At 41.0% G+C, this 10108-nt stretch overlaps 1 pseudogene; it reads right to left on the bottom strand.

The window, feature by feature from the left end:
• Positions 1-1060: 1060 nt before the first annotated feature.
• LOC9652029 lies at positions 1061-4280 on the bottom strand (annotated as a pseudogene).
• Between the last annotated feature and the right edge of the window lie 5828 nt (positions 4281-10108).

The raw sequence follows: 10108 nt of genomic DNA, 5'->3' as shown, positions 1-10108 counted from the left end.
TCTTGAGACAACACAGGTGGAGTTCAAGTATGCTCTAAAGATGTGCATAAAGGAAACCAGCAGCATGTGGGCTGTTGCATTTCAAGAGGCTGGCTGCATAAGAAATCGTAGGATTTCCAACCAAGGAACTGATCTATAAGATAATGAAAATTCTAGAGGAATTATTAAATCAACTATCCCAGTGGAGCTGGGATCCCTGCTAGTCATCACACTGATCAAAGGAGGGTGGATGCACAAGATCAGAACCAAATTTGGATTAAATGTAACACACCTCAAAAGGAAGGGATTACCATAACACGTATGTAAGTGTGCTCTGGTCAGAACTAGATTCAAAGGAAGATTCAATAAAAAAAGGGAAGAAATTTTATGGTTTAAATTCCAAAAGCCAGAATGCCAAAAGGTAGGGATGTATGTGGAAGTTAATTGTTTTGGAAATTCAACAGGAGAGTCATGACCAACCACCTGATGAGTTACAACTTATGTCTTTATATAATATAATTGACCTGGACATTTATCTCTCTCCATACAAACCATTCAGCATAACTGTCAAAGGAATTAGAATATCTCAACTATATGTGGATAAAATTATAAACTGAAACAATCTAAACTCTTCCTCCAGCTCTTTCCCATTATCTCTCTTACTGTTTTTCCACTCGCTTCCTCTGTCATAAAACATGAAAAGGTTGCAGACGTTCTGCCAGCCATGGGCCTGTCATTTGAGCCAAAATTGACATTGTCTTCGAAGTTCCCAAAGAACCCAGTGAGTTGGCTAAAGTTTTTCTAAGTCAAACTCTCATGCGTTTGTGAGTGCTAATCCTCAGTCATCGATAGTTTCTTATCTAACAAATCCTGAAGATGGCAGTAAGTATGGTCGTACTTGTTTTAAGAATACTTCTAGAAAAACATGTTAAATGGAATGTTTAACATCAGACTCAACAAGAAGGAATTTCTTACTCATCTATGTCAATTTACTTTGTGAGCTTGGTATTTTAATTCACGACCAGGAAAAAAAAAAGAAGAGAAAGTTCTACGACAAGTACAAGCAAGGTGGGTAGCTCCTTCATGCAAGGTCATGAAGGCACTCAAAGAAGTGGTTAATGTCAATCTTCTTTTTACCAGCATAAACATCTGCAGCTCCTTCACCCCCTTTCCCTTGTGCAGCCATTTCTACCAGCATCAATAATCGTTTGATCGGTATCTGTAGAAGACAAGAGTTTGGTATATGAAACTGCTTAAATGAGGCACCTCTTGGTCTAAAGCTCGCACGGCTGTATCAATGTCTTGAGGAGCGAACACACGAATTTCTTGCAAGACCTGAAAAAGCCTTTGGGTTGCCACTGGGCTACTTAGGGTAATTGTACCTTTTTCACGTCATTGGGTTCGAGGTTTGGAGCATTTAAAGTCACATTGAATGCACCCACAAGATCCATAGACTGAAGTACATGAACCATACTTGAAGTTCCAATAACCATCAACTTCTTACCCTAAATGAATAATGCTCAATTAAAAAACAGCTTCAGCATGACAAGGCATCAACCTTGGGCGGTAACTTTTTTATGAGAACAAATAGTGTTTGAAGTATGACGTTGGAGAACGTGGGCCAATGTTCACATATTCAAGCAACCTGCATAATAAATGGTATCTACCTACATATTTTAAATGTTTACCTTTCAATTTCGTCTAAAATAATAATGCTCAATGGTGACTTATAAGCATCTTCGAAAACCTGTCGAATAGAGCTATAGATTAAAAATTGTAATATTAAATATAAGAAAATTTCTCACCTTAGTGATCAATCCACACTTGGTGGCCTCCGTCAGTCCAACCATGTTTTCACATGTAACCTGATAAATTAGAAATACCAATTAAAATATGCACTATGCTCGAAAGTTTATACAATCTTCATGTATGGAAAATCACTGTCAATTGCAACTGTTGACGCGAGAGCCGTCTTGCCACTGAAAAAGTTGTGATGCAAAATCAAAAGAATGACAGAACAGTACCTTCCACTAGGTCCTTCAAGAAGGAAAGTAAGCAATGATGTGCGCTCACTACTCTTCACCTGTTCTACAAGCGTCATCGCAGTCTCCCTTATATGTCTGTGTCTATCTCCACAATTCATCATGCCGTTTGTCCTGAAAATGGAAATAAGGATTTATTATTTGCTTTTCAAGGCAGAAACTGCACCTGTACATCTCCAAAGTGTTTATAGCGGCGCCAAAAGCAGGTTTGACTTCATGTAGTGCCTGAAGAAAATCGTTCATTGTCACTTTGATATTTTCTTCATCAATTGGTTGCGATAAGTCTTCCACATTGACTTGTCGATTAAGACCAAACGATACTGCACTTTTAACCAGACCTTCTAGTTCCGCACCACTAAAATTCTTTGTTCGTGTAGCTGTAAAGACACAAGTAATTCTAGTTTTGTTGAAGTGATTCCTTACCAAGCTCCTCCAAGTTCACATCAGAAGCCAAAAATGAGTGTTCTTTCATCTGAGTTGAATGGATTCGAAGAATCTGAAGTCTCCCTTTCTCGTCAGGCAGCCCGATTTCTATTTGCACCTCAAGACGCCCTGGTCTGGTTTAAATATTAGTTATAAAACACCATAATCTATACGACCTTAGCAATGCTTCGTCCAGCAAATCTTTCCGGTTGGTCATTCCAATGAGGAGTATATTGTTGAGTGAATCGACGCCAGGAATCTATAGAAGGTTTCAAAAACAACTGGGAGAAATAATCTATGAACCAACCTTTGTAAGCAACTGATTGACAATCCCGTCATGGACCCCTGTACTGTCTCTGGTCGTACCCCTTGCCTGCCAAAAACAAAAGCTGCTGAAACAGATAAATATGCCCTAATGTCTGGAGAAATATGTACCTTGCATATTGCATCAAGTTCATCAAATATAATAATATGAAGCTCGCTATGGTCACCTGCAGAATAGAGATAAAGGCTTCATTATAGCTCTAATCTCCAGACGGCACAACCATGCATTCTTTGTCGTTTTCAGCGTCAGAAAAAAGGTCCCGAATGTTTTTCTCTGTCTCTCCAACAAACTTGCTGAGAACTTCAGGTCCATTGACAACCTTAGCGAAAAAAAACAGTACGATATGCTATCCACGAAGAATGTGGAACATGATTTACCTTTGGCTCACGCCCATTTAACATTTTCCCGATCTGCCGAGCAATCAATGTCTTCCCAGTACCAGGAGGGCCAAAAAGCAGCAATCCCTTTACATGAGAGATTCCCAACCTTTACATGTGAGCAAGTTCAAGTTAAACTTCGCGGATATAGAGTATACCTGCTGACTACATGAGGTGGAAAAACCCTAGATGCGAAAGCTCGACGAAAGATGTCCTGGAATTGTAAGTCCAAACCACCAATCCCCAGCTTCTGAAAATTCAGGTCTTTTTGTTTGAAGATATTACTAGTTGTTCCACCACGTTGGTTGACAATCTAAAAACTTCTTAGATAAGGACCACTAATTTTAAACTTGCATTACCTTGATTCCTGAGCCAGGATTTGTCTCAAACAGAAACGCTGTCTCAGGGCTAAGCATTCCACGTATTACGTTGGTGTCGTTTTCTTTTTGCCCCTCCACCAAAGTATGTGAGACATTAAAAACGTAATTGATACCACAGTATTCGAACGTTGCTTTCTGGCCGACAGTGAAGACCTTTACGAACGCAATGTCATTTTCCTCACCTTGCTCAAGCTAAGAAAAGACTCTCGACACTGACCTGTGAGACAAACCGTCGTTGAAGCTCTTGTCCCAGAGTCTGAGCATCAAGCTGCGCATTTTATTTACATTTGTAAGCCAGGTCGAAAACCAGAAAAGGGACAGGAAAAACCTGTTCACTTTTACCCTTCGCCTTCACAAACTCTAGCTCAAGATTTACCACGACGAGCTTAAAGCCCTTGTCTGGGGCGAGAAATCTAGGATATGCATTAGAGTTATTGAACTGGAAGAGCTTGATTCTTACTTGGCTACAGAAATTTCATCCCCGGATGAAACTTTTGCATTCCGTCGTTGGATTGCGTTGAGCGCAATCTGGCCTTCTTGTATGCTTTCATGAGCTGTATTATATGACACGTCAAGAAAAACTGATAAAACGTGGTTAATCAGAAGGATATTTCACATTGAGAACCATGTTTGAGCCAATGAGTGCCCAGCCATAGTCTCTCCCTGGTAGCAAGAATTTGGCAATTTCTGCAGCAGAGCAATAAGCACAATTCGAGAGCGCCAACTCCTGCGCTGGAGTTGTCGTCACCTTCATCCTGAAATGCACGCAACAGAAAAATAATAAGATGGCGCGCCGTTTGACTTGCCCTAAATATTCATAAAATCACAATCATCAAACTCTTTATTTAAAGTTGCTATTTTGGCATCGGCGTCACATATTCCATTTTTAGAATATTCAATTTTACTTATGGTAGATACTATTAATCCGACTATCCAAATCTGTGACGATTGATATCGACGGCCAAGATGGCAATATGGGAGGCACTGTTTCAAATCTAGATTTGCAACCGCTCCATCGACTGGGAGGGAATGCTTTGCTTATGTATGCTTTGCAGATTGGATTACGAGGGGATTCACGTTGTCATCGGTTCTTCACTCTTCTGGTGGGATTGCGCAGGGACGTACACCTGGAGCAAGCCTGTGATGAAAGGAACGCACCCTTCTCCTCAAGACAGCCACAGCTCAACGGCCGTCGGGTCTAAGCTCTATGTGTTTGGTGGTACCGATGGAACCAGCCCGCTCAACGATCTCTTTGTTTTGGATACTAGTAAGCTCCGAGTTCTATCAATTTTTTTTTCTTGTTCTTATCACCTGATGCAGCTACCAACACCTGGGGGAAACCTGACGTTTTTGGTGATGTTCCTGCTCCGAGAGAAGGACATAGCACGTCTCTCATCAGTGACAACCTGTTTGTGTTTGGGGGATGTGGGAAATCCAGTGATCCCTCAGAGGAGTAGTACTACAACGACCTCCATGTTTTGAACACGAGTAATATCCTGTTATCTTTCCTTGTTTTCTTCTAAACTTTTTTTTTTTCCCTGTAGATACTTTTGTCTGGAAGAAGATTTCTACCACTGGAGTCTCGCCTATTCCTCAGGATAGCCATACCTGCTCTTTTTATAAGAACTGTTTCGTTGTCATGGGTGGCGAGGATGCTGGTAATGCCTATCTAAACGACGTTTATATTATGGACACAGGTACATACATTGTGCTGGTTTTAAACTCGCGAATTCATTTGCGTTTCCAAGTTTGTGATCTCACCAGTGTGGGAAAGGCTGGGTAATGCTTTGCGTGTTCGTGTTTTTTCCAGCCATGCTGTTCGTGGTTTCAGCGGAAGTTCTCGAAGGCCAAGTTAATCTTTTGAGAGTCGAACTAGGAGAAGTTCAACTCGCAAAGCTCTTGGCAGGAAAGAGGTGGATCAGACGCCATGGTAAACACGTAAACCTCCTATTTGCTTTCATTTTCTTTCATTTTTTTCTTCAGAGATTCCATCTCTTGTTGCCAAGCCACTGGGGTGTAGGAAATTAAAATGCCTGATTCGGTAAATTCATGAAGCCTTGTTCCGCTTTTCCTGACGAACACTGTAGGTACTCCAAAGGCCTCAGCTACGATTCTATACTGGACTGGGACAGCAACGCTGCTTCTCGATCTTCCTCGCATTCGTTATTATTCTTCTCAGAACTTGGTAGCCACAATTTTCACTAAATTCTAAAACAAGTACTGACTAAAGTCACACAGATACCCAAGTTCATTCAAAAATCTGGACCGCATAAGGTGCTGGTATAGTAACATAAACAAAATCCTACGATGCTAATCAAAATCTCTCTCTTTTGCACTTCTTTTTAGGTGAAAGTTATTCTTTTTTCTGACACAGGAGAGCATGCACTTCCATTTGTAAGAGAAGCGGCCAAGAAGTACTCCGAGTTGACGTCTTTCGGATGTGTTTTGTGGAGGCAAGAGGGAGGTTCGATTTGGAAAAGCCGGTAGTTTTAGTGATAATCACGTGAATTGATTCATGCTTTTGCGTGTGAAGCAGGCTTGGATTAGAGGTGGCACCGGCAGTAGTTTTCATCAAAGACCCAGGTGTCCAGCTCATAATTGTTTATGGTAAGAATCTTCTTTTCGGCAGCTTTGAGATGATTTCTTTCCCTTTGCAGGTAAATTGACCCGTGACTCCTTCATGGAAACTGTGGAAGAATATATGGTAAGTACTACGTAGGCTCTTCCTCCTTTTGCTATCTTTTGAATTGCAATTTGATGTGCCTGCTTTTATTTCTTCCTCAGCTGCAAAGCATCACGGTTCCAAACTTGGATGTGATCCCGCAGACTTCTCCGCAGATGGAAAAGATGTAGAAACATGGTACTGCAATGTGGTTGCTGGAAGGCCTGGTTTTCAGCTTGATCAACTCCACAGTGTAAGATTTTTCTTTCCTATTGTTTCTAGCTGACGAGTTTCTCATATTAGACGATGAGGATCGTGCAAGATGAGCTCGTAAGTGAAGACATTGATAGCCACAATTTTGCTGCTGACAGTGCATACAAAGACAAGCGTTTGAGCCTATCATGGCTTGACAGCGAAATGCAAAAGGTGGATACTTATATAGCTCTCTGGTTAATTAATCCTCGCTCTTGTGCAGAAATTTTGCTATTACTGCCTCGGTTCTGACCCGTCCATGAGACTTGTGGGTGGAGGCAGTACCAAGAGCAAGACGTGGCAAGGATTTTGATGATACATTTTAGAAGAGATCCAAACTGTCAAAAGCCGGTGGTGAAGAGAATCAATACCTGGTGGCATTTGGATGATGAGGAGCAAGATTTAGCCTTGATGCTTATTGCTCCATACAGTGGTGCCAATGAAATCTCGGAGGTTGGTTGGTTTCACTTAGACTTCTTTCTCTTTTCTTCTCTCTTTTTTGCTATAAGAAAGAGTATTTTTGCAGGTTTTATCGTGGATTTCTAATAGTGTTCACACAAATGAAATTCCATTCTTTGTAAGTGTTGTGGTGTTTCGAAAGTTTGGAGAACTCTTGACTGTGGGATTTTGTTAGAATACTAAGTCGGTGACTGCGTTAATACCCAATGAGCAAGAAGTCTCGATGCTCTCTTCAACACAGAATGCTGTGAGTGGAATGAGGAGATTTATAAATAAAAGTTTGTCTAGAAATCACAGATTGCATGTTATTAGCTTCTATGCACTGTTTAGCAGAACAAAAAGGTAACACTACATTTAATAAAGTATGCATGACTGTAATCTTGTAAGTTTGTTGATGTTTCTTGTAAGAAAATTATAAATTGAGCTAAAGGACAAAAGAAAATGTAATTCAAAATAAATATATTACATAAAAAATAAAAAATAAAAAACATATATTCTAGAAGGAACTAAATTTTCTTTTCAAGATAAGAGCTTCAAGTAGACTTGTTACATAGAGAATTTTTTCTGAGAGTTCATATCAACTTTCTTTCTAAGCATTATTGGTTGTACAAACTTTTGGTTCCATACTAGAGTGAATGGCTGGCTGGATACCTCATGGGTTGAGAGGGAACAAGGCCCCATAGTAGCCATCCATTATGCTCGGGAGGTTGCAAGTGGACGACACTCCTGGAATCTAACAAAAAAGAACAAGACATTACTAGCAATCACAACTTGAACAGATGTGTAGGAAGCTGGTATATCTGTCGCATGTAGCCATAAAGATTCGAAAACTCCAACAACTTTCACTTGGAGCACTTGAAAAGAATGTGGTAGACAGCATCAAACCTGTACAATGTCATGAACAGCCAGATGTCTGCGAGAGTGAGCAAGTCGCCACACAAAGATCTTGAGCACTGAAGGTGTTTCTCAACAGTTTTGAGTTGTTCCCTGTATTATAGAATTAAAAATGAACAATTTTAGAATGGATTGGCAATGGATTTAAAGAAGATAGCAGAAAAAGAGATGCTAAGAGATAGCAAGCTTGTGATAAAGAAGAGATTGAGCTTGCAATCTTGATAAGCAGGCTTGAACCACTTACACAGATATCCCAAGAAAGCAAAAGTCGTGATGTAGCACACTAAAGACACAGCAAGTAAGGCATTATACCTGTGAAGTGTGCATCTTGTTCTATGTATAAAAGGTAAAGAAATGAAGAAGAACATTACCAGAACTGACTATCTTTGGCAATCCATGAAGCATTCCAGTTGTATGTCGAGAGTCTTCCTGCCAGAAGACGAAAGAAACTATGGTTATAAATCCAAGAGAAAAGCATTAGATTTACCATCAGCATCCACAGTGTCATTGGGAAGAAGGATGAGGCAAAGCACAGTGAGACCAGACCAGACGATAAGAGCTTGATCATTCAGTTGCCATGATGCCAAGAGTCCTTGTGATTGCTTTGGTACTTCCCAAAGCTCATGCATAGAACAGCTTTTGTGCCAAAAAAAATCCTTGTCAGGTGAGAAGTGATTGATCCCCGCCACAAGCGAAAAAAAGTAGGTGTTGTCGCAAATCACAAGAACTTACATGGGATTTTCTCACTGGAGGTCATGCAGCATCCATGCAAGCAGCAAGGAGAGTGCGAAGAGGCTGCAATACCCAATTCTTGCTGATTGGCAAGAGATGCTGCTCGCTAATCCTTCACAAGCCTGGCAAGCATAAGCCGTACAGCCGGATGCTAGACAAGTTGTTGCCCACATCATCAGGTGCTCACTGGATCAAGAAGCAAAACCTTAGAATTTGATTACATTGTCCCTCGCTTTAGATCTTTTTTTTAACACTAATGCCATGTTGTTCTGTTGTAGATTTTCTCTCATTACAGAATTGAAAGGCAAAGAGTTTATGGTTGCAGTATTCTTGCAGTGATCTGTGTGGGATAAAATCCTAAAATTTTGTGTTGTATAGCTGTTTTACAATTTTGGAGCCGATTGAAATATCCAGTGTTTGCTCGAAATTTCCCAGCAAAGAGCGCCCTGGCAATGCAGCAGCTTTGTGCACAAGTTATCATCACTGTAGCCACTAATATACGTGACCAGCCGCTCAATCGATCAGATGCCATAGCTGAGTGCCAATGCCATACCATTTAGGGGTTCTTCCTCCTCCAAGTTGTCCAGATAGCCAGCTAAGTAAATCCCAGGCTGTTCACTGGGAATCCACAGCAGCGTGGCAGTCACTGCCTTGCTGACATTCTCGAGTTTTCTCAACAAGTGGTACCATGAGACGGTGCTCAAACCAGGACAGCCTCCACTTCTACTGGGATCTTTGGCAACGTGTCTGCTTTTCTCAGAGGCTTCAAGTCTGGAAAACCGACTACATTGCAAAGTTGAGTGATCTTGTACTTTCTTTCGCTTGTTTAGCTGTTGCTTTTTCTTGGTTTCAGGTACAATCGAGTGGGTTTTACAAGGCGTTTCTGTTATGGCAGCATGCAAATTTGTAAAGACAGTTTTGAAACAGGATGGCCGGAGAGCACTGCTGTGAAAGAGCCACTTGAAGCTCCAAGCCTGCTGTGAACAATCCCAAAGCTCTCAAGCAGTATGTGCCCCTCATCGTCAACAACATAAAAGCGTGCCTTGCAAGGTGGTCTATGCAGGATAAGATCGTTCTTCTTACCGGTAAGCAATTGTCTTAGTTTTCTTGTTGACACTGCTTTTTTCTGATATGACAGTTCACGTTTCTAACTGTCCTCTACATTTTATATGGGAAAGACTCCAGTCTCGACATGGAAGAGACTTTCTCCTTGTACTACATTGTCAACCAAGGCATTCAGGCTCTCCCCATCAACTTCCTCAGCATACAACAAAGCCATATGCGTTGTACATAGCTTTGTGACGTTTTCCCATTTTCAGGCCGAGGCAAAAGCTCATCAAGCTTATCCAGGACGTGATCAACCAGCACTTCTGGAAAGCCACAGGAAACAAGCATTCTTTCGTTGCTCATGGATCAGCTGGATGACAAAAAAAGAGGCACTGGAAGACGCTCATATCATAGACATGCTCAACATGTACATGAACGCTGGTCACAATTCAGTGGCTCATGTCATCATGTGGCTGATGATTTCCTAAAGAAAAATCCATGATGTGCTTGAGAAAGTGAAGATGAACATTTCCAAT

This window comes from Selaginella moellendorffii, unplaced genomic scaffold (genome assembly GCF_000143415.4).
Source record: "Selaginella moellendorffii unplaced genomic scaffold, v1.0 SELMOscaffold_6, whole genome shotgun sequence".
NCBI lineage: Eukaryota > Viridiplantae > Streptophyta > Lycopodiopsida > Selaginellales > Selaginellaceae > Selaginella > Selaginella moellendorffii.
This window is presented reverse-complemented; position numbering and strand designations above follow the sequence as displayed.